Source organism: Macaca fascicularis, chromosome 5, assembly GCF_037993035.2.
Source record: "Macaca fascicularis isolate 582-1 chromosome 5, T2T-MFA8v1.1".
Taxonomy (NCBI): domain Eukaryota; kingdom Metazoa; phylum Chordata; class Mammalia; order Primates; family Cercopithecidae; genus Macaca; species Macaca fascicularis.
Genome location: NC_088379.1, coordinates 8,536,440 through 8,564,102, shown reverse-complemented (window position 1 = coordinate 8,564,102; position 27,663 = coordinate 8,536,440). Strand labels below are relative to the sequence as shown.

The 27,663-nt window shown below is 36.9% G+C and overlaps 1 protein-coding gene and 1 pseudogene across 5 annotated transcripts in view; one reads left to right on the top strand and one right to left on the bottom strand.

The window, feature by feature from the left end:
• The window catches only part of STX18 (syntaxin 18), a 126,124-nt gene that overhangs the window by 76,188 nt on the left and 22,273 nt on the right, over positions 1 to 27,663 (bottom strand). The gene's annotated exons all lie outside the window — the stretch shown is intronic.
• LOC102127125 (small ribosomal subunit protein eS7-like) lies at positions 13,611 to 14,374 on the top strand (annotated as a pseudogene).

The window sequence follows — 27,663 nt, the reverse complement described above, 5'->3', positions numbered from 1 at the left end:
AAAAAAATTGTTTTTGTTTAGGTGGGAGAAATATTGTTAGGTGGGAGAAATACTGATTCAAATGACGCATCTTATTATCTTCATTGTAGGCTGCACACTTCCACAGCAACTGGTCCTCCAAGTACATATCATGAATTTTCACTTTTAATTCAAATTATAATAATCAACAATACTAGAAATCTAAAAATCTAAAAATCTATACTAAAGCATCAATAGAAAATATTAATAATGGTTTAAAAGTAACTGCAGAGCGTAATGCTGTTTTGAAGTTTTTACAACATGGTTACAAAAACAAAATGTTGGTGTTCTACTAGAAATATAGTTGGAATATCTTCATTCCCCTCTGTTTTTAATCTTATACATGCAAGAAATTATGAAGATACAACAGGCTCATTTTCTTGGGAAAACAGAAGAACTGGAAAGAGGTTCGTGGGCTTTCAAGCATACATGGTTTGAGTGTCTTTAACTCTTTTCCCTCTCATGCAAGAAAAGTCAACAAGGTAAATATATGTTATTTTTCAGTACCTCCATAGGCCCATATCCCATGGTAGTATCCTTAAGGATTTTATCTCAAAGTCTTACACTGGGGTCAGGTAAGCTAGGCCTACAAAATTGTTTTGAGGGTTACATAACATATACATGAGCACACTGAGGTGACAGAGAAGACAAACGCTACGAAGTAAAAACTAATAATGATCACAGCACCAAGAAAGTATGTATTAACTATTTGTACACTACATATTGTACTGTATACATATTTGGGCTCACAGTGTACCCTTGGTCAAGTTCCTTCTCCAGGCTTCAATCCTTGCTAATAAAATGAAGAGACTGCATTCCCTGATCCCTAGGTCTATTCCAGCTCCCCAAATTCCCTGGCTTCTTGCATCTGACTGAAGACTGAACAGTATAGTTTCAAGTGATTTTTCATATCCAAGTCTTCTTGGTGTGCTTCACTCACAAGGGAATGTATTTAGCATTCGTTTCTGATGACTACATTACAGAGCGTATTGCATATTTCACTGAATCTCCACAAGGGTCCTCTAATATTCTCACTTCTCCCATTTTATAGGTAAGAACAGTGTGGCTCAGATATGTTAGACTTGCTATTTAATCCTAGATCTATCTTATTAACTATCCATGTTCTTCCCCTGATGCAAAAATAACAATATATTGAATCACATGCTGAGGAATTAACAATCAAGCGCCAGGTTATGTGTAAAATGTTGTGCACAGGTTACATATAGGTGGCAAGCATCTCCCTATCTCCATGGTGCCTGTCTTACAGCACTAAACCAAAAAGCTGTATGTCCTTAATTGCACAAGGTCATTAGGAGCCCCACATGTGCCAAGAAATTAAGGCAAGAAGAGATTACAAAGGTCTAGAAAACAGAGACAGAGTAACTTTTAACCTGAAAGCAGAAGAGGGAAGATCTGAGTGGTCTCATGTAGGGCCCTGTAGAAGTTATTTATCCCTTCCCCACCCTGCTCCATCAGGCCCCCAGATGATTCTAATGTACAATCAGGGTTGAGAGCCACTGCTGCAGGAGCCACAGGAAAGTGGCTGAGCATGGACTTTGGAATCAGACTGCCGGGAGCTAACACAGGCTGACATTCATGAACTATACAGCATTCCAAACTTACTTAACCTGCCATTGCCTCAGTTTCCTCACTTGTAAAATGGGAAAGATAATAGTACATGCCTCAGAGTGTGTGTGAGGATGAAATGCAAAGGGCCTAGAAAAGTGCCTGGCATATGTAAGTACTAGGCTAATATTGGAAGACCTCAAATGTCTAGTGAAGGAATTCTGTAAGCCAACAATGTTAAAATGTTCTCTTACAAACGATGGAGACACAAGATGGCAGCTTTCTTCTTTCTTTTCTCTTCTCTTCTCTCTCTCTTTCTCTTTCTTTTTGAGACAAGGTCTTGCTCCATCACACATGCTGCTGTGCTGTGACATGATCACACCTCAACGCAGCCTCAAACTTCTAGGCTCAAGCAACCCATCCGCCTCAGCCTCTCAAGTAGCTGGGACTACGGGCACGCATGTCTGGCTAATTTTTTTTTTTTGGAGAGACAAGGTCTTGCTATGTTGCCCATGCTGCTTTCAAACTCCTGGCCTCTGGAGATCCTCCTGCCTTGGCTTGCTTTCTTTTATATTTAAATTGTATACTTAAATGCAAAAAAAAAAAAAAAAAAAGATAATCTTATAGTAGTCCATCTCCAGCACCTCCCCCAGACCAAATTTTTAAACAGGAAAATAACCTAATAAAATTCATTTTTAGGCAAATGCATTTTGTTGAGTTAACTCAAGTTTTTAATCCTAGTGCAAAGAAATCGAACAAGTTAAAATGCAAAATAGAATAGCAGAGCAGTGGTACTATCTGTCCATATTCCCATTACAGGCTCTAAAAATTATTTATGTTTCAAATACTGGGAAGGTGAATAAGAACATCTATGATTATCAGATAATGCAATTTTTTAATCCTATAGTTGAACTATATTTCCTTAAATAATGTACCTTCATTAAGGCACGTTTACATTTTCCATATACACTTTCAAAAACGAGATTTCTCTCTTTCTATAAATTCTTTACATTTCCAAGATAAAGGTAAAGCAAATAATATAAGATCCTCCATTTAAAAATGAAGAAACTGAGTGTCCGAGGGACTTGCCAAGGCTGCCAATAAGCGAGATGAACACTGATTTCTTAAATAGCAATGCCAGTGGTGAGGTAAGGGAGAGGCCTAGGCAGCAGGATGAACTGGCACCCAAAAATCGCTGAGGCTCTCACAACCTGATAATCCCCCATCTCCAAACACAGTCCAGTGAGATCCTGTGTCTTGGTTATGTGAACAGCCTCACAGCTGATCACTGTCTCCTGCTGAACCACTCCAGCCAACCTGCTATCAAGTCCTCCAGCTTCTACATCTTTAAGGGCTCCTAAATTCACTCCCTTTCACTCACCCCATCAGCTTAACTCTTGGATTCCTCACTTGTGGCCCTGTCTTTGCAGTCTCTACCCTTTCTAATGCAACATCCACTCTCCCACACCACCCACTGAGCTTACCCAAGCCTTTCTGCTAAGGAGGAAAAGTTTAGGCCTAACATATTTGTGCTATTTTATAATCAGGAGCTTCTGCATGTCATTCTTAAGCCTTGGATGGTGCCGCCCAATCCAACCGTGGGTAGAAAGGCTGACATCTTCTCTCTAATCCTTTCTATGCTAAACAGCTGTCTCACCATGAGTCTGGGGAAAAAACTACCACCAGTCATGTTACACTATGGTGTCATGCAGGAGACTAAAATTCTGTAAGCCTTAAGCACTTGGGATGCAAAAAAGAACAGATGCCTGAAATAACTAGATGATATGCATGGGAAGCAGCAACTTACATACCCGTCGAAGGAGGTGGGGAGAACTCCTTCATAAGGCCAGGACAAACTAGCCTGCATCTAAAGAAGACTTAAGTAGAGTGCCTAGACAATGTCAGGGTGGGCGTCTTCATGTTTTACGTGAAACAAACCCCACAAAGCCAGCGTTTCAACCAGAGCAGTTTGTGAGTATGATGGCTCCAAATCTAGGCCCTGGATTGGCTGTACTGGCCCACGGTGGACACTGCCCAGGATCCTCTCTCCGGCTCCAGGGCCAGGGGCGCGGGGAAGACAAGATGACTCCCACACTCCCCAGTACAAGAAGGTCTCCTTCGTATGGGGTCAGGATAGCTCGACCTCCAATTTACTCTCAGAAGTACAGGCTGAATTCCCAGGATTACTGGACAATATGCCAAGGAGGAGCACAGACTTCTGTTTTCTAAAATGCTTACAATGCACCATCATGGCAGAAAAACCAGGGGGAGAAATGTTGTACTTAATCATCACTGACTGATCAGGCCCTGGAACTAGAACATGTTACTTTATTACAACATGTGATTAAAACTGAAAACAGCAATGAATAACTAAATGTCTACTCACTCACTCAAAATCACTTATGTAACACTATGCACCAGAGTTTTATACTGTCCTACAGACATTAACTCATTTAATCCTCATTAATGACCTAATAAGGTTGTCATTATTTTATACATGAGAAAACCGATTATCCCGATTTTACACAGGAGAAAACTGAGGCCCATAAAGGTTAAGTACTGTGCTCAATGTCCCTCAGCTAGTACACAGTATAAATGGATTAAAACCCAGTTAATCTGTCTCTAGAATCTTCGCACCTAACTCCTGTCCATACTGCCTACCATGTTATCACTGCCCTAAACACAAATAAGATCTGCCGATAAAAAAATTGTTCGCCGATCCTCAGAATCACCTTGTCCTATTTTCCTGAGATGTATCAACTGTATTTAGAATAAAATTTATCTTGTTCCTGCAGAGGTAAACTAACATCAACTTTACCTTCCAAGACACAAGAATGTAAGGAGATAATATGCCTCTGTCCAGAGAGAATGTATTCATAGGTGTTTCTATCTAAGGTCTATGGTCTGTCAAAGAAAGGGATGATTACCAATTCATGTAAAGAGCGATGTTGTGCTTTCCTACGTACTAAAATTAGTCACGTAAGACTTTAATAACTATATTAATTAGGAAATTCAAACTTAGTCATCCTTTTCTAGATAAGGGGAATTCTTGTTCCACAGAAACTCAGTGCATGCTGTTTTTCATAAAGAAAAACTTACAACTCATGTATGTATGTCTTCCCTAAAGTTGAAAGCTTTTTTTCTTTTTAGATTTTTTTTTTTTTTTTTTTTCCTGAAGGGAGGCACTCCCAGCAAAAAGAAGCAAGTAGATTTGCAGTGACTTTTCTTCGCAAAATCGTACTGGATAATAAGATCAATGATGATAATAAACCGCCCAAAATAATTTTACTGCCAAGATATCAGAAACGTGTCCCTATTAGACTTGCTACATCTTAAAACACTAAATTAGAACACAGTAGCACTGGTGGTTTTTGTTTGTTTGGTATCTTCAATCCTCAGCCCAAAGACTGGCACATAATATGTACTCCATTAATATTTACTGAATAAGTAAATAAAAATAAGCACCTGTGTTTGGACTATCTATATCATTGGTCCAATCCAAAATCAAAGACTTCATAATCTCTCCAAGGAGAACAGTTTTGTGATACTAATTCACTGGTGTACAAACACTATTGTCAGAGCAAAACCATCAGCTAACACAAAATAGGAAATCAGGACATTTAAGGAGCATAATAAAAGATTATATTAATGTAAGCATAAATCAAATAGCAAAGCAGTTTAAGTTTTAAGAAAAAGATCTAGGTTTTTTTATTCAATAAAAAGAGAAAGAAAGATGTAGACAACGAAAGAAACTAAACACTAGGAAGAATACAGAATTTCTATCTCTGAAGGTCTTTAAGAATAAGTAAGACATCACCTATTTCATAGAATTTAGGGTTATTTTTGCAAGAAGACAAAGTTCACGTAGATAGCATATACTAGCTCTACAATTCCTTGGTTATGGCATATGAAACAAAATATACAACTAAGCCAAATCGGCAAATGAAGAAGCTGAAAGTGCCACTTCTTAGGAGAGGAATGACAATTTGAGGCTATCATGAATTTACGTAAGACAAACATTTCAAAAATTTATCCTAGTGCCTAACAAACTTTCCTTAAAAGATCTTTTCTTTCAAATTAAAAACAGTAGCTTTATTAATGCACAACCCATTTCAAATTTGAAACACAACCCTAAACCATACCTTGTGGAATGGAAAGCCATGATTGTAATGTGGAATGAGACCAACTGAAATCAATATCAGAAATGTGAAGTAAGTAAATACTTTTTTTCCTGGGGGTAGTATAAAACGTATGAAATTACAGTAGTAAGAAGTTATTAATTTGAAATTATAAAGTGGAATGGAGGACTTCAAAATATTCAAAGATTTTTCAAAGAATTCTGAAAGCAAAGAAAACCATACTGTGCTCTGGAAAAACTTACCTTTTAGAAAAACAGCATTTCATTTGCACAGCTGCTTGCCCATGTTGTACTGCAAAGAAACAGCAATATGGATCCAACCAAGCCTAGCACTGATTAAAGCTGCATTTTTGGATTCACAGGTATTCACTGATTGGCTTCTACACAAACATTCATTATTCAATAGTTAATCCAACTTAATCATTAAACCCGAACCAGGTGAGAACAGGAACTGTCAAGTCACTTATACAATAGAACATTCTGTCAAGGAGATTTATGAAAATTTCAACAATCCCTGGGCAAAAAAATCACTAGTAGCAGAATGTTATCTTCAAGTCAGAGGAACTAACGAGTAGGCACTCCGAACTGCTTGCTAAATGAAAGAATAAAGGAATGTTCGTTCAGTGGGGGGAAATGGCTTTTCAAATCGACTTTTTTTTTTTTTTTCAAATAAAATGACGGCTGTTTAAAACAGTTATTTGTGGATTTGACCCAACTGCTCATGTTCCAAATGGGTCACTGTCCCCAACCACTGGGATCCTCACCATGGGGGCAGAGGTGAGGCAGCCGTGTGTGACTATACCAGCACAGGCATCAGGGACTATGTGTCTATGATCCTATCTTCAATGGGATTTTCAGAGTTTTCTATCACTTGGTGTCACAAAAAAATTTAGCTCTTCAATTATGTTTAAAATTTCTTTTCTCCAACCTTATTTTCTGCTTATAGTGGAGAGTTTATGAGATATGCAAAATACAAGGAGGAAAATAAAATCAGTCCATAATAACATCACCTAGAAAGAAACTCTTTCATCACTGTAATATATTCTTTTCCATTTTATGCACATAACTTGACCCTGTGTGGCCATGGGTTCCACATCCAGATCCGTGGATTCAACCAACCACGGATGGAAAATATTTTTTAAAAAAGATGGTTGCACCTGTACTGAACATGTGTAGATTTTTTTCTTGTTACTATTCTCTAACCAAAACAGCCTAACAACTATTCATGAAGTACATACATTGTATTGGGTTTTATAAGTAATCCAGAGAAATAAACAGGAGGATGTCTGTAGGTTATACACAAATACTACACCTTTTTATCAGCGACCTGAGCATCCACAGAGTTTGGTGTCCACAGGCAGTCCTGACGCCAATCCCCTGAGGATGCCAAGGGATGACCGTATGGCCCTCATATAAGCAAACCATATGACATGTAATTTCTATATTCTACTTACTTTACTCAACACCATAATGAGTACATCCCCTTGTAGTTACAAATTCTTCTAAAAAATTACCTTTAATGGCTACATAACATTTCATTGTTAAAATTTACCATAATTTAGTCAGGTGCAGTGGCTCACACCTGTAATCCCAGCACTTTGGGAGGCCAAGGCGGGTGGATGACCTGAGGTCAGGAGTTCAAGACCAGGCTGACCAACATGGTCAAACCCTATCTCTACTAAAAAACACAAAAATTAGCCAGGCATGGTGGTGGGCGCCTGTACCCTCAGCTACTTGGGAGGCTGAAGCAGGACAACTGCTAGAACCCAGGAGGCAGAGGTAGCAGTGAGCTGAGATGGCACCATTGCACTTCAGCCCAGGCCAACAACAGCAAGACTCTGTCTCAAAAAAAAAAAATAAATAAATAAATAAAAATTTTACCATAATTTAACAGTTTCTCTGTTGTTGAACACCTAGTTTGTTTCTTCTAATTTTTTATAAGGACAAACTATGCTATAATGAACATCTTTTTGCCAAACTATACCAGAGTATTTTTATACACTGAACCTTTGTCTGATTTTGTCATTCCTTAACATAACAGCTTTAAAAAGGAGTTACAAAGTTAAAAGTTAGGAGCATTTCTGAAAACAGCCACATTTTTGCTACATGGTTTCTCATTCTGTTTGCCTCACAGTACCGCCCCCAGCCTCCGAGGCAGGCAGGCCACACTCTGGGACCATTGCTGCCAACTCCCTCTCACTGTCTGTCAGAATGACTGCATTTTAAAACAGTGAACAACATGATTATTCCAACGCAATTAAACCCAATTATTTCACTCGTTAGTAATTATTAATATCTTCTCTACACGATAAGACCTCAGTTTCCTCATCTGGAAAATGAGGGGAGTCACACTACATGACCTCTCAGGCTGTTTTGCGTTCTAACATTCTATGATTCTTATCTTTTGCTGTGGAGACACTGAGTTTAGGTTCACAAGACACTAACAGAAGAATATAATGTAACCTATTCACTTAAAGCTGTTCAGCTGTTATTTAATCTTGCTTCTCTGGAAGCAGTTCATGAACAATAATTCTGCAAATTGGAAATACTTAAATACAATTGTCATGCTGTTTTATAAAAAGAAAGATAACATTTACTTCTGGTATTTTAATACGTAACCCAGTTTTTTATTCTCAATTCAGGCTCCATAAAACTAGATTGCACAGCTGGAAATTCTGATTCAAACTTGTAACTTCACAGAAAACCAGATGCTATATTAAAGATAAGGTTTCCTAGAGAAGTATAGCATTTTAAAAGGCAACTGAAAATCTGTATTAGATTTTCTCAGAAAAACAAAAACCTCCAGGATACTCCTAAGCATTAAGAACCTGCACATTATCGGAAAGATGAAGCTGCCAATCTGCAGTTAATATGTCTAAACAGCATAGAACATACTCATTTGACGTACACACAAAGACCTCTATTAGGTGTAATATACCTAAAAGTATCTGCCAGATACCTCGAAAGCACTATAGGGCAAAGGGAAACAAATGACAACACTATTTTTTTAATCTTGTGAAAATTACATTAGTATAAAATGTACCAAAAACACCCTAACATTGTTTTAGTAAAGAATTTGAGTGGAGCCTTACTACTTGAAAAACAGTAAAAAATAACTAAAACAATGCAATTGGGAAAACAGAGAAAAAGAATTTAGGGAAATTGGCAGTGTTACTAAGTTAGCAAGAAGCTAGGAGTCAATAAAAACTTTACTTGTAAAAGAATATTTCTATTCTTGAAAATTAACTTCATGGCATAAAAGACTACTCAAGGATAAAACTTTCCCTTTTATATCTTTTCAAATGAAACTGAAAAGGTTCACAGATTTGGAGTCAAATTTTATATAAAAAGTTTTTCCCAGTATTCAATATCAGTGAAAAAAAAATTTATTGAGTTATTACTAGATGCCTTGAGTTGAGGAAATTGCATTGAAGGAAAAAAAAAAAATACACAGCTCTTTTCCCTGTTGTAGCTTTCAGCAGCAGTCCACACAGTGGAGGGATGGGGATCCCTGGAAGTGGAGGCTGAATTGCTAAGGTGTATGGGGCACATGTAATTTTAAGGGAACTGATGTCTAGATCCCCAACCTTTATCTGTCTTCTTCCTACGCAGCTCTGCATGAGAACCTGCCATAACCCACATTTCATTGGCTCTACTTTCCCACATGCTCGATGCAATCTCCTTCTCCTACTTCAGAACACAAACACAGAGTTCTCACCAAACCCGCCCCCACTATGCTGCACTGTCCTGGATATAAAAACCTCAACCATAACGACGCTCAGAAATCCTGGGGAAGCTGAGAACGTGAATGACTCTAATGACTGGACAACAGAGCCTCTCACAAGTCAAGGGCTCCCAATTTTTTTCCATCCAACAAAATTAATAGAGAATCTAACTGAGTTGTCATCTGACAGGTCATAAAAAAAAGTTAATGCAGTTTTGGCTTGTAATTCAGAGGAAGTTCCAAGAAGTGAGTGGAGTGGCAGTGCCCTAACAAAAGCTCCCTTCTAATCTCCTTGTTTACGTAAACCAGGGTTCTCAGCTCTTACGTCTCTAAGAAATGAAAGCTAAGAATGAAATTGATATTAAACCTTGTCAGATTCTTTAAAAAAGTGATATTCGTCTACTTGCACACAACCTAGGTAGCAAAAACTAAACCCATGCATCACCTTGAGAGGCTCTACTGATAAAATAGTGTATTTTTACTGTTGTCGTTTAATCCACATACACTAGTAATAATTACAAAGGTAACTCAACATGGAACAACACAACATACAACACTTAGAGACTTTTGGTCATCATTGGAAATTTTTTTTAAAATTAAATTTCAATTTGCATATCTATTTCTGTGGCACAAAAATATGATAAAATGATCAAGAAAAGATTTCTGGGTGACAGGAGCACCAAAATCTCAGAAATCACCACTAAAGAACTTATCCATGTAACCAAAAACAAGCTGCTCCCTAAAAATTACTTTAATAAAAATTTAAAAAACATTTCCAAGCATAAACTGGGATAGGACATTATGTGGGGAAAATGAAATGGAAATGTGAGTTCAAGAAGAAAAAGGTTGTAAAACTGATGACTGTAAAGTTTTTTTAAGAATTTTTTTTCAACAAATGATGGTGGATATCAAATATGGTATTCAGATTCCATGAGATATATTTAAAAGAGTGGAACTTTTTAGTTCCGCTTAAAATGTCAAGTTTTATAGTGCACTGAAAATTATATCCTTTGCAATTATTTAAACTTACAATGAAGAATTATAGATGTCAGATTGATAGATACATATGAGAGGTTACTCAGTTTTTTTTCAAAATTCTTTTAGGGGATACATGAATAAAAATGTGTAAAAGTCACTGACTTACACATCTAGTAGGGAGAAAAACACTAAACAAATATTTACAAATAAAATTCTATGAAGCAAAAACATAAGCATACCATGAGAGCTCTCTGAAACAGAAGAACAGCATATGTAAAGGCTGTGAGGTGGAGAGAACATGAAATGTTCAACAAATCAAGCTGGATCATGCCATGCTTTCTAATCTATAGTAGATATTATTTTTTTTTTTTTTCTAAAGAGATGCCTGGAAGGAAATGTTGTAATCTGGAAAATGATCTACTCAGATCTACTTAAATATTTATTATTTCTCAGAAAAAAAAAAATCTGTTGCTTATCAGTGAAAACAGCGCATTCATTCATTCATTCATTCATCCATTAAATATTAACTGAATATCTGTTTTGTGCCAGACTCTATGAGGCACTCAGGATACAGGAGTACACAGACAATAAAGCTCTGATACCACTCGAAACTCAGCAAGAAGTATTTACTTTCAGAGAAGGAAAAGTGAAGTTAAATGGGAGACTAAGAGAAAATATTTGCAAATTATACACATGACAAAGGACTTGTTGTTCAGAATGTACAAAGTACTCTCAAACTCAAAACTAAGAAAACAAAAAACTAAACTAAAATTGAGCAAAAGACTTGAACAGACACTTCACTAAAGAAGGCAAAGGGGCACATGAAAGATGTTTGGCCTCATTAGCTATTAGAGAAATGCTAATTAACAATGATGTGTCACTACACACCTACTAAAATAGCTGAAATAAAAAATACTAACAATACCAAGTGCTGGTGAGAATGTGGAATAACTAGAATTCTCATACATTGTTGGTGGGAGCACAAAATTGTACAGCCACATTAGAAAATAAGCAGCAGTTTAAAAAATATAGTAGACTTATTGAGCTCCAATTCACATAGCAAACAATTCACCCATGTAAATTGTGCAATTCCATGGTTTTTAGTATATTCGAAAGTTGTGCAATTATATCTCCCCAATCCGTTTTAGAAAATTTTCATCACCCCCAAAATCCCATACCCATTAGTGGTCACTCCCCATTTCCCCCAACATCCACAATTCTGGGCAATCGATTAACTTTCTAACTCTATGGATTTGCCTGTTCTGGACATTTCATATACAGTGATTCCTTCATTTATGGTGGGGTTATGTCCCAATAAATCCATCATAAATTGAAAATATGGGAAGTCAAAAATGCATTTAATACACCTAACCTACCAAACATCACAGTTTAGCCTTGCCTACCTTAAGCGTGCTCAGTACACTTATTGAAGTATTTACCTACAGTTGGACAAAGTCATATTCAAAGAATGCTGGCAACACAGTACACTGTAAAGTATGGGTTGTTTACCCTCATAATTGCATGGTTGACTGAGAGCTGCTGAGGAGCATCAAAAGGGAGTGACATACTGCACATCGCTAGCCTGGGAAAAAATCAAAATCCAAAACTCGAAGTATGGGCTGGGTGCAGTGGCTCATGCCTGTAATTCCAGCACTCTGGCAGGCCAAGGCAGGCGAATCACTTGAGGTCAGGTGTTCGATACCAGCCTGGTCAACATGGCGAAACCCCATCTCTGCTTAAAAAAAAAAAAAAATCAGCCAGGCGTGGTGGTGCACATCTGTAATCCCAGCTACTCAGGAGGCTAAGGCATGACAATCGCTTGAACCTGGGAGGTGGAGGTTGCAGTGAGCTGACATCAAGCACTGCACTCCAGCCTGGGTGACAGAGACTCTGTCTCAAAAAACAAAAACAAAAAATCAAGTATGGTTTCTACTGAATGCTTATCACTTTTACAGCACTGTGAAAGTTGAAAAATCATGTCCTGAACCTTAGAAAGTTAGAGACTATGTGTAAATGGAATTACGCAATAGGTGGCCCTTGGTTCCTGTTTTTTTTTTTTTTAATTTAGCATATTTTCAAGGTTTATCCATATTGTAGCAGGTATCAGTACTTCATTTTTTATTGCCGAATAATATTCCATTGTATGGATATACATTTTATTTATCCATTCATTAGTTGATGAACACTCAGATGGTTTTCACTATTTGATTATTATGAATGATGCTGCTATGAACATTTGTGTAAGGCAGTTTCTTATACCATTAAACACACACTCACCTAGGAATCTTACCCCTAGGTATTTGCCCTAGAGAAATGAAAATGTATGCTCATGCAAAAATCTGCACACAAACATTTGTAGCAGTTCTATTCATAATTGCCAAAAACTAGATACAACCCAAATGTCCTTCAACAGGTGATAGATAATTGTAGTACCTCCATACAATGGATAGTACTTAGCAATAAAGAAGGAACTATTGATACACACACATCTAGAATCAACCTTAAAGGCATTATGTTGACTAAAAGAAGTCAGTTTCAAAGGGTATATATGATCCCATTTATATGATGTTATTGAAAAGACAAAATTATAGCAATGGAGAACAGTTTGTGGGTTCAGGGGAGTGGCGGTGACTACAAAACGACAGCATGGGAGTTTCTGAAGGGAGATGGAACTGTTCTGCATCCTAATTGTGAAGTGGTTATACAAAACACACATACACACAAAGGGAGAGAGTACAGAACCCCCAGTGGATGCCTGAAACCAAGGATAGCATTGAACTCTCTAGATACTATGTTTTTTCTATACATACATACCTATGATAAAGTTTAATTTACAAATTAGGTACAGTTAGAGAATAAATGCAATAATAATAAAATAGAAGAATTCTCGTAAGTTATATGAATGTGGTCTCTTTCTCTCCAAGTATCTTATTGTACTGTAATCACCTTTCTTTTTGTGATGAACTGAGAGGATAAAATTCAAACCACAGTTGACCACGAGTAACTGAAACTGTGGAAAATTAAACTATGGATAAGGTGGGGGATGGGACTATTGTACATAAAATGCTAAAATTCATAGAACTGTATTAGCAAAAAGGTCAAGCTTACTGTATGTTAATCTACAAATAACACTTAAATTTTTAAAAAGCAGCTCTTCCTAAGCCTGTGCTCAGCAAGGAGAAGGCCATGTTCTCTTGGAGCACCAAGATCGTGAAGCCCAGCGGCGAGAAGCCAGATGAGTTCCAAAGAATGCTGGCAACACAGTACACTGTGTTGCTTGCGATGTGCAGTATGACACTCCCTCTTGATGCTCGGCAGCAGCTCTCAGTCAGCCATGCAATGAGGGTAAACAACCCATACTTTACAGTGTACTGTTAAGAGTCCGGCATCTCCCAGGCTCTTCTGGAGCTGGAAATGAACTCGGACCTCAAGGCTCAGCTCACGGAGCTGAATATTATGGCAGCCAAGGAAATTGAAGTTGGTGGTGGTCAGAAAGCTATCATAATCTTTGTTCCCATTCCTCAACTGAAATCATTTCAGAAAATCCAAGTCCGGCTAGTATGCGAGCTGGAGAAAAAGTTCAGTGGAAAGCATATTGTCTTTATCACTCAGAGGAGAATTCTGCCTAAGCCAATTCGAAAAAGCCACACAAAAAATAAGCAAAAACATCCCAGGAGCGTTCTCTCGACAGCGTGCATGACGCAATCCTTGAGGACTTGATCTTCCCAAGTGAAATTGTGGGCAAGAGAATCCACGTGAAACTGGATGGCAGCCAGCTCAAAAAGGTTCATTTGGACAAAGCCCAGCAGAACAACGTGGAACACAGGTTGAAACTTTTTCTGGTGTCTCTAAGAAGCTCACGGGCAAGGATGTTAATTTTGAATTCCCAGAGTTTCAATTGTAAACAAAAATGACTAAATAAAATATATTCACAGTAAAAAAAAAAAAAAGTTACAAAGCGGCAGCTAGCTAGAAAAATATACAAGTCTCCTAGTCCCTTATGTTCTAGCCTGTAAAGGAAGCATTCCATATTTACTGCATGCTTACCACTGATCCGTCACCATGCCACAGAGGCAACCTCAGAACAAATGACCTTGGCTATCCTAACACAAAAGTAAAAGGCATTCTGAGTCCAAATATAGGATGTTTTTAACTTCAATACTAGCTAGCTTTCTATCACTGCTCAGGAGAATTATTAATCACCACTAAATAAAATGCATCATGGCTGACACTCCCCCTAGTGCACAGGACACTGAAGTGCCCATGTGAAAAGCACCTGCTTTTAGGACTTCAACTTAGGGCTCATATCTGAAACCACCGTTATTTTGTTTTTGTTTTTTGTCTGTTCATGGTGTCTTAAGTATGTCATATGTGGACCTCACCATATCCCCCAGTTTTGCTTCTCTAGAATACAACAACCTATCTCTGAACTGTCACTTCTTGCCTCCCATTTATGGCACATATCCTGTATTTCACTTGACAGCATCCCAAAAGTTCGGTGAAAATCTTGTTTTTTTCTTGTGTTGCACAAAGATTATATAAAAAATATATATATGAAGTTTGTTACTTGGAGACCAGGAGTGCCATATTCTAAAATGTCAGGATTATTTTGAACTTAACAAGAAGGAACTGCTGTGTAACAACAAAAAATTTTTTTTTCTTCAACTTTTATTTTAAGTTCTGGGGTAAATGCGCAGGATGTGCAGGTCTGTTACATAGGTAAACGCGTGCCATGGTGGTTTGCTGCACAGATCATCCCATCACCTAGGAGTTAAGCCCAGTATCCATTAGCTATTCTTCCTGATGCTCTCCCTCCCACCAGTCCCCACTTCGACAGTCCCCAGTGAGTGTTGCTCCCCCAACACGTGTCCATGTGTTCTCATCATTCAGCTCCCACTTACAAATGAGAACAGGCAATGTTTGGTTTTCTGTTCTTGTGTCAGTTTGCTGAGAATAATGGCTTCCAACTCCATCCATGTCCCTGCAAAGGACATGATCGTGTTCCTTTTTATGGTTGCATAGTATTCCATGGTGTATATGTACCACATTTTCCTTATCTAGTCTATCATTGATGGGCATTTAGGTTGATTCCATGTCTTTGCTATTGTGAATAGTCCTGCAATGAATGTATGCACACATGTATCTTTATAACAGAATGATTTATATTTCTTTGGGTAGATACCCACTAATGGGATTGCTGCGTCAAATGGTATTTCTGCCTCTAGTTCTTTGAGGATTGCCACACCATCTTCCACAATGGTGGAACTAATTTACACTCCCACCAACAGTGTAAAAGTGTTTCTATTTCTCCACAACCTCGCCAACATCTGTTGTTTTTTGGCTTTTTAGTAATCGCCATTCTAACTGGCATGAGATGGTATCTCACTGTGGTTTTGATTTGCATTTCTCTAATGATCAGTGATGTTGAGCTTTTTTTCATATGTTTGTTGGCTGCATGTATATCTTCTTTTGAGAAGTGTCTGTTCATGTCCTTTGCCCACTTTTTAAAGGGTTTTTTTTTCTTATAAATTTGTTTAAGTTCCTTGTGGACTCCGGATATTAGACCCTTGTCAGATGGATAGATTACGAAAATTTTCACCCATTCTGTAGGTTGTCTTGTAACAAAAATTTAACTTGGAATCAAAAGACCCTTATTTAAATGAGCATGGGTTTTGGTTATAATCCAGCCATATTTTAGACAAATAATAAACAATAAGTACAACCAATATGTTAAAATCAATAGTAAGTGTGTTAACAAAGTATGGTAAGTGGTGATAAGTGTTACAGGACAAAAAGCAAAAGTAAAGTAAGGTAAGGGAAATCTAGGAAGCGTGTAGGGAAAAAGTGAATTCTAATTTTCAACAGGGTGGTCAGGATGAACTTATTGAAAAGATGACATACAAAAAAATGTTTGGAGGAGAAGTAAAAGTTATGCAGACAGGTATCTCCAGGCAAATACTTGGGGAAAAACATTCCAAGTAGAGGAAACAATAAGTACCAAGGCCCTAAGACAGGTGTGTATCAAGCATGTGTGATGAACAGCAAGGAGACTGTCTATTAGATCCTCAGGTAACAGAAATAATGTCAGGTAGGAAGACATCTATAGATGTTTCTAAGTGTAGGGTTTCAAAGAGGTCTGACCTGGAAATATAAATCTGGGAGTTACTGGACTACAGAGAATATTTAGAGCTAGGGGACTGCAGGAAATCACCACGCATCATTTTATGAGCATTTTATAATGGGTGCCTACTACGTGTCAACTGTGTGCCAAAGAGAGAGACAGAAAGAGAAACTCAGCTTCACAAAATCCTCTGCTAGTTTAACTTTAGTTTAACCAAAGCAATGGAGGAAGGCAGAGGAAGAGAAACACAGATCATCCCCAGTCACAGTTTTTTTAAAAAAAAATTAAAGAAAGTTAAGAAAAACAGATTGTGTGTAAAATATAAGTAATCTTAAATCTGGGTCTTAATCTAGGTAATTAACTTGCAGGCACCTGCTAAATGTCTCAGATCCTCTTTGTCAAGTCATTCACTAACATTATTTTCATCAATCTGTCCATCAAGAAATCCATGACATGCAATTATTAAAAAGTCAGGAAAAAATAGACGCTGGAGAGGCTGTGGAGAAACAGGAACATTTTTACACTGCTGGTGGGAGTGTAAATTAGTTCAACCACTGTGGGATACAGTGTGGAGATTCCTCAAGGATCTAGAACCAGAAATACCATTTGACCCAGCAATCCCATTACTGGGTGTATACCCAAAGGGTTATAAATTATTCTACAATAAAGACACATGCACATGTATGTTTACTGCAGCACTATTTACAATAGCAAAGACATGGAACCAACCCAAATGCCCATCAATGATAGACTGGATAAAGCAAATGTGGCATATATACACCATGGAATACTACGCAGACATAAAAAAGAATGAGATCATGTCCTTTGCAGGGACATGGAAGAAACTGGAAGCCATTATCCTCAGCAAACTAACATAGAAACAGAAAACCAAACACCACAGGTTCTCACTCATAAGTGGGAGTTGAACAAGGAGAACACATGGACACAGGGAGGGGAACAACACACACTGGAGCCTGTTGTGAGGTGGGGGACAAGCAGGAGGGAGAGTATTAGGACAAATACCTAATGCATGCAGGGCTTAAACCCTATATGACGGGTTGATAGGTGCAGCAAACCACCGTGGCACATGTAGACCTACATAACAAACCTGCACATTCTGCACATGTATCCTAGAACTTAAAGTAAAATTTAAAAACTTTAAAAAAAGAAATCCATGCCATGGCTTGAACGTGGGTTGGAAGATTAATCAAAGGTACAATGCATTCTGACAGTTTCAAAGAGGAATGTAGCTTGTCCACACTATGCTAATGTGGACCCTCACAGTTCCTTGTGCCAGCAATACTTTATCACGGACTTCATATGACAGCTATGTTTTGTTCTATGAAACTGAATGTTTGATTTTTTATCATAATCATTCCTAAAAATAGTGATTTCATCTCTAATATATGAGTTGAATATTAATCGTAAAAGAAATCTTAGGGAGGACAGCATAATTTTGATGCAATTCTAGTAGCAATTCCTGAATAGCCTTTGCTTCAATAGTTTGGAATATGTATTGTTTAGGTACCCAAGGCAGGCTAGAAATATCTATTTGAATCTATATGGTAGGGGGATCAATAGTCCTTCTAAACCTGGGTGATGGGATATTTGTATACTAGGGCAGCTATAAACTGAAAAATCTTAAATATGGGACCAAAAATATGTACAATCACCAAACAACACTCATGATTTGTGTGTGTGTGTGTGTGTGTGTGTGTGTGTGTGCACCCCTAGGTTAAGGTCCTCTTAAACATAAACTAATTCTAGTTAGCTTTCCAAAGCAGGAGAGAAGATTTGAAAAATACTAAGATAATACATGAAGGATGGGTTAAAGTTCAGGTTTTATCAACCTAAGCCCTATTGACATTTTGGGCTGGATAATTCTTTGTTTGGGGGTGGAGGCGGGGATGTTTGTGGGAGAACTGTACATTGCAGAATATTTAGCAGCATCCCTGGCCTCTTTCTGCTAGATGCCAGTAGCAGCCCCCTAGGTGTAATAACAAAAAATGTCTCCAGATATTGGCAAATATCCCCTAGAAGCAAAATTGCAAGAGCCACTAGTTTAAATGATCAAAAGATGGGAAGGGCAAGGATATTGCTAGCCTCTGAAACAACTAAACCAGATATTTAAAACTCCTCTAGAACTCTCTTAACTCCTCCTTGTTTTGTCTGCATTTTAGCCTTAATTTTCTCATTGCAGCTTAGCAATGAAAACTGGCCACCAACAGCTCCTGCGCTTTGTTTGCTGAAATCCAGGCCTCTGGACTAAGAATAATTCTTTTTTCTAATTCAACTTTAAAAAACCTTAGGAAAGGATTCTGATTGGCCTGATTTGAGTCTGGTTGCTACCTCTGGTCTGTGACCTAGAGGGTAGAAGATATTATGGAAACACAGCAGCTTGTACTGAAACCACTTGATTGAAGCCAGAGGGGGGATCAGTTCCCAAGAAGAAGGAAGGTACTATTGTTGACAGAAGGGTGGTTTCGGGACCAAGGATAGGTATCTGCCACAATCATTACTGTTGATTAACCAGCACACCATAGAGCAAACAGCCAGGACATTAACAGTCCTTTATAATACTGAACTAGATTTGCTTTTCTGCATTTGAGGCACCTTTGTGAGTCAGCTCTGGGAAGCATGAGTTGGTAAGCAGATTACACAATATCTAAGCTTGAAGGTTTTTTTCACCAACGTATCTTAAAGTGACTTTCAGGATGACACATTTAAGTAATCCACAGATGAAAACTGGGAATATTGTTACTAAATATTGCTCAAAGTTAGACATGGCAAAAAGCTGGCAGTTGGTATGCTTTGTGGGCTATTAATAAAATATACTTTTAACATGTGACTCTGCCTCAATCAATAGAAGACCATAATTGACCAACCATTGCTCAATTTGTGGGCTAACAGAAAACCAACTGTTTGTCTTGAAACTCCAACTGGGTTTGAGAATAAAATCCAGGAATATAATAATAATATACATATCAAACGGACATAAGGGCATTCAATTTAGAATTTAAAGAAGGAAGCAGTCTAAGTTGAAAAATTTTAAGACTTCCCAAAGAATGAGAGGAGACAGACATAGGAAATTCTTCCCTGATTGTCTCTTTAGGAAATCTCAGAAATTTGGTTCTATGTTAAGTAAAGAAGTACCTGTACTTTGAGAGTGGAGATTCAGATAGAGGATGGGCTCCTGTCTGGCCTGGATCTCAAATCTCAGCTTTGTCTAAGCAAGCCAGGGCTCATGGGGTTTCCCATTCATCTGGGATCCTCCAGTAGAAGTAAGACTCAAGTGCCTGATTACAGTTTTATCCCAGAAGCAGCACCACTTTATCCGGCCAGGAGCCAATCATAATCAAACTACAGAGAAAAAGGTTTGAAGAAGGAAAGGAAAGTGTGGAGGATTTCAACCAACAGAGTTAGACTGCTTCGTGGAAGTCATCTTATGGTCATGGCTCTCACTGCTCTGTTCCTGGATCTTATGGTTGCTTTTAAGGGCCACATTCCCTGGTGAGCAACATAAAGGTATAGTGATATTTTCAAAGGTCATAAGATTACTTAAATGTGACACATTGAAATTCTCTAAAATCAAGTTAGTAAAAATCACACTGCTACATCTTAAACAGATACCTGACAAAACAGCATGGCTGATGAAATTTTTAATGCTGAGTCAAAACCACCCCAGCACTCCATATTGACAGCAAAGCCAGAGGTCTGGGATATCTCCTTGCTAATGCGATAATGAATTGCCAGTTGACTGTGATCAGGCAATCACAAACTTCTGTTTTTTTCTTATAAAGACCGATGTTCCATCACTGCTTTTATAAATGGTGTGATTTCTTCCCTTTTAACCTGAAGGTAGGGGTGTGATAAAGACACTGAAGACCTCAGTGGGGGTAAGGACATGCAATTACGTTAAGAGTCAGTACTGGAGAAAGAACTGTTGAGAGGGCACCTTCCATTGCAGGTGAGAATCCAGCCTAAAGGAGATGTGGTCATCAACCACACACTTCAAAATCCACGTGGCCAGGACTTGTATATTACGGCTTCACTGTATCAAGCGGCACCTTGAAAGTCATAAGTATTCAATACTGTTTACTGACTCTTTCTGAAGGCTTCTTTATGAATCATGAAGAAAAAGATATACGTAGATACATGAATCAGAAAAATGTTTCTCAGTCTTCTCACTGCAGATGGAGAAAACAGCTGCATAAAAATTGCTGTAAGTAAAGCTATCAACTTCTTAAGCACAGCAACAGATAGTGCAGCTTCCATGGAAAATGGAGACTTCATGAATAAAATTCATTCTATCATTGGTCTCATTAAAAAAATTTAAAGTGAGAAATTTTAAAAAGTTCTATTGTTCAGTTATTTGGTTATGGCAAAAAAGAGAGTTATATGTTACTTAGATGTGATTTCTACTAACTTTTAAAAATCCTTCACTCCTACCTTTCAATACTAAGATCTCAAATGGATGATCCACTCTCTCCTCATCTGGTTAACAAGGAGCAAGTGCCTGTCACAAGCCAGGCACTGTGTTTTAAGCAGTAACACAATGGGATAGGATAACATCCATCTAGTCTTTGATCTGAAGGAGCTTACAATCCAGTGGAAGTGGCATAAACAGGTTAATCAACGAATCAACGAATATAAAATCCAAACCACCAAAGGGAGTACCCACACATTAGGTAATGAAAGCAGGAACTAGGAGGGGCTCTGGGCTGTGGAAAAAAAAAAGAGAAAGACTAGAGAATGCTTTCTTTGGATCAGATAAGGGGGTATATGAAAGAGGATCCAAAGGGTCTCTCAAGTTCCCAGATAGGAAGACTAATCTTTTGCCTTCTCTATGAAGATCCGAAGAAGCACACAATGGAGGCTAATTGTAACAATAGTTCCATAAACTATTGTTTGGAATATAGTTGGGAAGGAGGGAAGGAAATCATATTATCCAAGTGTTTGCAAGTAAATGTCTCATGAAAACATTCAACATAAGGTACTTGTAATCCTCTTTAAGTTTCACTTTCTCCATATAATTCTCAGAAAGTACATTCATGCAACCAAATAAAACCACTTCTCTCCCCAATGACAAAGTCCTTAAAAGTTCCAAAGGATAGTGAGACCTAAAAGAATAAAACTTATTAATATAACATACTAGGAAAGGTTGTAAAATTTCTAGAAAAATTCATGGCCTAATATGCAATGATTACTTCTAATAATACCTCAAAACATTTGTTTCCAGTGCTAATTGTAATGTGAATAACTGTGAATACCAAATAATGGAAAAAAAGAGCTTTGACTACCACATAAGCAGTTCTAAAAATTGTGGTCATCTTTTGTTTACCTTGTGTTTTAAGAAAAACTTGAACAGCCAAGGTTCCCGGATAAAATTTAAATACTTTGAACCGGCTGTGGTGGTTCATGGTAATTAATTCTTACTCAAAGACTCATCAGATCATAAATTGACTTTATTAAGAGAAATTATTTGAAATGGACTTTGAATACTATACACTGTCTCTTATACTGGATACCAGTCTGATTAGTAAATGAAATAAAAATGTGTACCCAGAAAAAACTATAAGACATTTGATAAAAGAGAGACAGATGTGCTTTAGCAGTCTACACATATTTTTGGAGACATTAAGTGTACAAAGCAACTGGAAATTACCTATAGTTTTCTAAATTTAAGAAGAAAATAATTATTTTTTCCTAGCACATAAAAAAGAGTTATAGTCAGCAGCAACATTTTAAAGGCTACTTAAAAAAAATACTACTCACTGGTAAAATCCCTTCCCCCACCCCATGCAGTCTTTTCTCCAGTGCAAATTATTGATTTGCAGACAAGAATAAGTATTCCGAAAACAGCATCTGATTACAGCATAAGCTATAGCTGATACAAAACCTTTTGTGATGAGAAAAGGCAGTTTCTCAAATCTAAGAAGGTAAAACACCAAGTAGCAAAAATGAATCCTTTAAGAACTATCAAACCAAACAAAAAATAAAATTAGATATAAATTCAAGTTTTAGACTGTGGTCAATTGAGGTCTAGACAAAACCCTATGTTTGTTCACTGCCTAGTCTCCAGTCTGCTCCAAGTTTGAAAAGGTAATTGAACACAGTCTATAATTACTGGATTAGACACAGATGGGCTCTGTACATTTCAGGGGGAAAAAAGCACTGTTTTGATTCATTTTATGATTGCCTGTAAGGTCAGACTTTTCAAAATGTACTTTCATCTGTTAAATGGTTTCTCAAATTCCCTGGGGTATATCTTCAATAACTGTGATGTTTTAAGCAATTTGGGTCTATCAGATCCTGTCTTTGAATATAACTAGCTGCCCATTTTCTAGTATTATAAATGTGCATGTAGGTTAATTGCTACATCTCTTACATATTTTCTGAAGTTGCAGTTTTGGAGGAAAAATTGAAAAATTATGCCTCTTTTCCAACAGGAATTGGCCATATTGATGATTTTCACATAAGAAAAAAATCTTTAGCTTATACAAAGTCCATGAAAAATATTTTCTAGCTGACTCAGGTGAAAAACAGAAACAAGGAAACATCAACATTCTGCATTTAAGTTGTAAGCAAAGTAATCTTAGATAGATACTTGCAACTGAATAATTTATAAAACAATGCACTCTTGACTAATGTGCTACGCATTTTTATTTAATAACTATAAATAAATAGGAAACATTTTGTCTGTGCTAACATTTAAACGATTTTCCAATTTAAAAAAAAAGAAAAACTCTAAACATAACATTCTGCATCACTTGCAGTAATAATAATGTTATTATATAGCAATATATTATAAATTCATAGTGAAAAATCGTATCTAACTTGGAGAATTCAGTATTTGGTCCCTTCAGTGTAGTGCCTATCTTATTTCCAAACATCCCATATTAAAACAATTTATGCAACAGCACTGACAATACACAAAATTTGGATGAACATTTGTGGCATACTCAGTAGCATCAGTTACAATGCCACAGTCTTCTTTGCTTAGTATACTTTATCACAGAAAGTTGGTTCTAAGGCTGAGATTTGTTCACAGGAACTCCTGACTGTATCAATCAAACAATCCTTTGGAAAATAGCTATAGAATTTCCAGGGCTGTTCCGAACCAGCGGTACTGGGGCTCATCAGTACATTCTTCCCCTTATTCCCACCGACATCATGACATCAGGTGCTTCTGTTTTTTCAAAATCTCCTTTCCAATTATAGCTTCATTTTCTATTCCCAAAATTTACTTCAGTTAGCTACTGTGATACTAAATAGAAACATCCCAACATCAGAAAAATAATAGGAAGACAGTGTAGAATAAAGAATAATCCCCAAAAGTTTGTATATTTTAGGAAGTTGGTTTTTTGTTGGTGTTGTGTTTTCACACATAAGGAAAAGGGGAATTTATAGTCACATAATTAAAACCTAAGTTGACATTCTTCATAAAGTCACACATGTAGGCAGAAAGCTTTATAATTAAAACAAAAAGATTTATAACCATGTTCAAGAAAATCTAGCAATTTTACTAACACTCTTTACAAAGTGCATAAACGTGATTTACTTATAACCTCTTCTTGTCATCAAATCAAGAGTTTCTAAACCACACAGATAATCCTGTGTTTTTAAAAACCACTAATTTCAAAAGAAGATAATATTTTACAAAGACAAATGTTCATTTCACTACCTACATGAATATAGCAATCACCATTCTTTATAAGTGTTTTTTAGTTTTTATTTTTTTTGAGACAGTCTCGTTCTGCTGCCCAGGCTGGAGTATAGGCGCGGTTTCGGCTCACTGCAACCTCCGCCTCCTGGGTTCAAGCAATTTTCCTGCCTCAGCTTCCCCAGTAGCTGGGATTACAGGCGCCTGCCACCATGCCTGGCTAATTTTTGTATTTTTAGTAGAGACGAGGTTTCACCATGTTGGCCAGGCTGGTCTCAAACTCCTGACCTTGTGATCTGCCTGCCTTGGCCTCCCAAAGCACTGGGATTACAGGCATGAGCCACCACACCTGGCCTATAAGTGTTCTTATAAAATGTTGCAAATATAATGATCTCGCATGTGCTAAGGAAGTGGCTTTAAAACTTAAATATATTATAAATGTGTTATATCTTTATGCAAAATGAACAACTGCCCCAATTTATATTTCAGATATATATGAATTTTCTTATAACGGTTTGTTTAACGTAAGACATACCTGTATTAAGTGACTAAAAGCACAGAGAACCATGTAAATGCTGTAGAAAATTATTAACAATTTCCATCCTTACTCTCCTTAGGGCTCATGCACAAAGCCAAGATAATATCAGAATAAGGCATTTGTATAGAAAACTATGACAGAACTTTGGCCTTGTTATTGTGCTGTTTAATTCTTTCTTCGAAAGGGTGTATATAAACTGAGTGCAACAAGCCAATCTAAATGGTAAAACTCCCAAGGAAGAAAATTTCTCTAAGTAAATTTATTTGTGAATTTAAATGTGAGTTTCACAGGACTGGTTACCAAAAATTGTGCCTTAATGTAGATTATAAACACATCACTACTTAAGAAAACATAAGGGTTTAAAAAAAAAAAAAAGATATACAAGCTATAAATTAACTCCTTCCTTCCTCTCTCCTTTCCTTTCTTCCTTAATTTCTTTAATTTCATTTCCAGTCACAGAAAACGTATCTTACAAGATTATAAAATAATGAATTTGATATTATCTGCATCAACACCACCCGGTTCTAGCCCAGCTCTAGCTCACAACGGTTTACTTATACACACGTGTACTTTATTTTATGACATTAGCGCTCTAAATAAATTGGGAGCTTAAAAATCATAAAACTGACTATAAGAAACAAAAGAAAGCCTGGAAAGATTTCTTCTTAGCCTGTCTCAAAAAAGGTCTTTCCCTTTTTAAACAATTTACATGATGTTTTATGGTCCTTTTAGAAGAGAATTATAGTAAATGGCACTCCAAGTGGGTTGTGTGAACCCACAAACCACTCTTCATAAAAACTGCTATAATTTTCTAGGACAGAGACAATAAAATATCATACATAAGCCAATGCAAAATCACGGTGTGACCGCAGTAACAAACACATTATTTTCTTGAAAATTAAGCATGATAAAGCTGACAAAAAGATGACAAAGAGAAAAATCCTGACAGTTTACTCAATATACTCAACACACAAGCATTTACAGAATTTTCCTCCATTCCCTAAGTGACTTGAAATACAGGTGCTAATCTAGGACTCAAGTTTTTATACGTAGTTCATCTATTTTTAATAAGAGATTAACAAAATTATTAACTTCATCTGTAGCTCAAGGAACACTTTAAATAACCTAATCAATCTATCTAAAGCTGCTAACATTTTTGTTTCTAGTCAAATGTTAAGCTTTATGGAAAGTCCTAATGAAATTTTCAGGAGATGCATTTCCCATTTCAGACCACTAGGGACCAATAGATGCCATCCACTCCTGAGTCAGTAACTGAATAGTTAATAGAATTAACATGCTGCAAAAATAAGCATGTATTACCTTCTCCCTAATAGAACCAAATCATTAGCTGTAAAATAGCTGCGAAGAACTGAACGCTATATAGGCAAAAAAGAGAATGCTCAAATGAGATTTTAAGAGGATGAGTAGTTCAAATGGTGTAATTGTTGAATCATCATCTACTCTAGAAAACTTTCTACTTTCCCTTTCCCCATGGTAGAATTATTGAACAAGAAAACTGAAATACTAAAACCATGCTTTTCTAACTTAAAGGTGGACGAAACTGCAATACCACACTGATACAGAAAAATAAAGCCTGCCTAATACAATTCCCTGTAGCTGATCACAGCAGCTTATTGCTAAGTCAGGCATGATACTGAAATTAGGATTGGTGAGCCAAGCCAAAATATCTATAAAAGAATATAATTTATCTTATGATGCAGTAATAATAGTAAAACGAAACAGCATTTTCTACTTAAACCTGTTCATAATTACAAATTCCAGGTACAATGAACGATTTAAAATACTTGCAACATTCCTTCACAGTAAAACATTGGAAGAGAATTGAAGAGAAATAAACATGAATCCCAGAAACAAGTTAACTGGTACAAACCTTAACAGATACATTTTATTGCTTTTCAGATTCTTACAGTAAAATGGTTGCTCGTAACAAATTATGCTGAAATTAAACAGTATTTTTGCACATAGCTCAAATAACCCAACTCTTTCCCAATAGGGTGCTGTTAAGGAGCATCTCAAATTCCAGGAGAATATGGCAGTCATTTGATTAAATCTGTTAAGACGTCGTACATAGATATTTGGTCTCCTTCCTTCCACACACACAAAATATAGTAAGTGCAATTCTAAAACAGTGAGCTAGAGAACAAAAGTTGAAGACATGAAATGTGTACTCATCAAATACTTTCACATAAAAATGCACTTTAAATATTTTTGCTTCTATACAGACTTTAAGAAATAAGATACCTAAAAAGCTATACTATTAGATGTAAAGAACAAATAGCCAGTTTTAAGTAATGTGCTATGAAAAATGAATTCATTATTCTTGAAGTTGAAGTTTTGTATTATAAAATACATCAGTGCATTTGTTCAGACAGTCTAGCTGGCCTTTGTTTGTGTTTACTGAAAATGCCTTCCATATACTTAAGGCCCCAAACCAAAGCTTCCCAAATGGAATCTGCAGAGAAAAAAAAAAAAAAAAAACACTGATTCCAAAAAGAAGACTGTGCAAACAATACATAGTTCCAAGATAAATAAATCTACTCAAAGCAACAAAACTTCCTCCAGGTTAATCAAAGACTCCTGCCTAGTGAAATATATCTTTCAGAAAACACAAGATGTCCACATGTTGAAGACTTACAATCAAAATGATCTTTAGTATCTAAAAAAAATTCATCATCCCAAAAACAACATTGTAGAATTTATCTAGTCTTCCAAAAAGACTTGAACAATCTTTGAAGATGCAAAACATTTTCACCACATCCTATAAAATCCCACCTGACTTCGTTTACCAAAGACTACTCGCCCACCTAACCCACCCCTCCACCCCACTCTACAGCTCTCACTAGACTCTGTTATTTGTCCAGTAAAATGCAAAAGTCTGGCAAAATCTTCATAGCAA